The following is a 2,306-nucleotide window of genomic DNA, read 5'->3' as shown; positions in this document are numbered from 1 at the left end:
AAAGATAATAATTAAGTATTTTGTTAGAACTCAATGATTATCCTAATTATATTTTAGATTTTTTATATTTAAAATGAGATGTTTATCCTGTATTTGATTTTGTTTATCTGCAGTTAGTTACACAAATTTAGATATGGATGAAATCGGATAGAGATAAACGGGTTTAAGAGTTTTTAAGAGTTTAAGAGTTTTAAGAGTTTTTAAGAGTTTTAGTCAAATGCTTTATAATATAGTATAGATTATTGTGGAATTTTTCTGTTATTAAGTGTCGTTTATTAAATGCTTATTTGGGTAAGTATTTACCAAGTTACATTATTTATCGTATGAACATGGAAATGATCATGAATCTTACCCGGTAAGAGCGAGACAAAGACCTAGAGTCTTACCCGGTAAGTGAGGGTAATGACTCTTACCACAATTATCTCTTACCGGGTAATTTGTTGTATAGAAAGCCGTTTTTTTATTGACTAAAATCTTTCCCGGTAAGTAAATGATAGTGTTGAATTTTATCGTTATATGTTTACCGGGTAAGTGTTTGGTAAACGGCCTCTGAGTCTTTGTTAACTTTGTTAAATTAAGGATTATTTTAGTATTTTTATTTAATCTTTTTGTCTTTTTCCTATAAAAAATAAAAACATTGTATATTATTATATATAATGTCATCAAAATAAATAAAATAAGATATTATTTTATGATTTGATTTGTTTAAATTAAAAAATTAATTATATTAAGACACTGTAACTATAATGTAAGTACTAAAAGTAATTTGTAAACTTTATAATAGTGAATGAGTCTTCGCACAATGCAGTGAGATAAATCTTTATTTTAATGTTTAGTTTTTATTCTGTCTTTATCGATATAATACGATTTTATGTGGTTTTGAGAAATCGATAATATTTTATTTTTAAATGAAGTATAAATTTAAGATAGCATACAAATTTAAAAAAAAAAAAATCGATATTAATATCGAATTAACTATTTAATAGTTTTTTTTGCGTAACTTCTTTAATTCAATTTTTATTTATAATTCAATTTAGATTTAATAACAAAGTAATTTATTTTGCTTTAATAATATAATTTTTTATAAAAACAATAATTAAACATTATGTTAGAACTCAACGACTATCTTAATTATATTTTAGATTTTTTATATTTAAAAGTGATGTTTATCTTGTATTTGATTATGTTTATCTGCAGTTAGTTACACAAATTCAAATATGGAGCTTTAATAAGTTGTAATTATGCATAATTTACTTCATGTATAAAAAATAGTTTTTAAGAGTTTTTGTCAAATGCTTTATAATAAAGTATATAGATATAATTTAATAATATAAGATTAAATCCAAAAATATTCAATATTTGGCTTATTTTGAACGTATTGACGAGACGAGTATGATGATTTAAGTTATAAAAAAGAAAACATTTTTTTTCCATGTATTTTAGTTAATATACGATTATATGTTTTAATATATTAAAGATACAAACTGAAGAATGAAAAAGTAAGAAATATAAAATAAATTAAATAACTAATTATATAAAATAGATTTTTTTACTAACTTGAATACTTTAAGCAGAAACCACTTATGCCTAAAGTTTAAATGTAAACTTCGACTATTTAGAGAAAAAACACCTTCCGCAAAAATAAATAGCAAGAAATACCCCTTAACGTAAAATCTTTTAAAACCTATTTTCGTTTGAATTTAATATATTAGGTGCGTTCGGTACATTAAACAGACAAAACAAAGCAGATATCATTGCTCTACATTTGATATGATTTTTATGTAGAATAGAAGGAACATAGTGGAATAGGCTTCTTTCACCCTCACCTAATGGAACAAGATGAAATGGACATGCCGGTACGACTGAATATGCGTTAGAAAGGTCAATCCCTCCCCTACGACACAAAAAAAAGCGGGCCAAACCCACCACCTCATGTGCCAAAGTCAAACGGGGCTATCTGGCAGAAAAGGATTCTAATGGCAATTCCTATAGGAATTCTAAATAATGAAACCGACCGCGATGAAGAGAATATTGCCCCCCCGAGTTATCTCCTTGACTACACCTCCTCGGCCCTTTTTTCCTTCGATGACAGAGATGTTTATTTATTTAATTTTCTATGTGGAGATATTTTTATTTGGTTACTTATGTTTTAACAATATAATCTCAAAATAAAACTTAATTATTTTCTAAAACATCATATACACCTTCCTCTTTATATTTTATTCATTTTTTTTTATACTTTAAAACTTTCAATTTACTTTCCTAAGAATATTATTTTCATATAGATTCTATATTTTGATTAGTTT

The sequence above is a fragment of the Cynara cardunculus genome, assembly GCF_001531365.2.
Source record: "Cynara cardunculus var. scolymus isolate 2C chromosome LG 10, CcrdV1, whole genome shotgun sequence".
Taxonomy (NCBI): Eukaryota; Viridiplantae; Streptophyta; class Magnoliopsida; order Asterales; family Asteraceae; genus Cynara; species Cynara cardunculus.
This window is presented reverse-complemented; position numbering follows the sequence as displayed.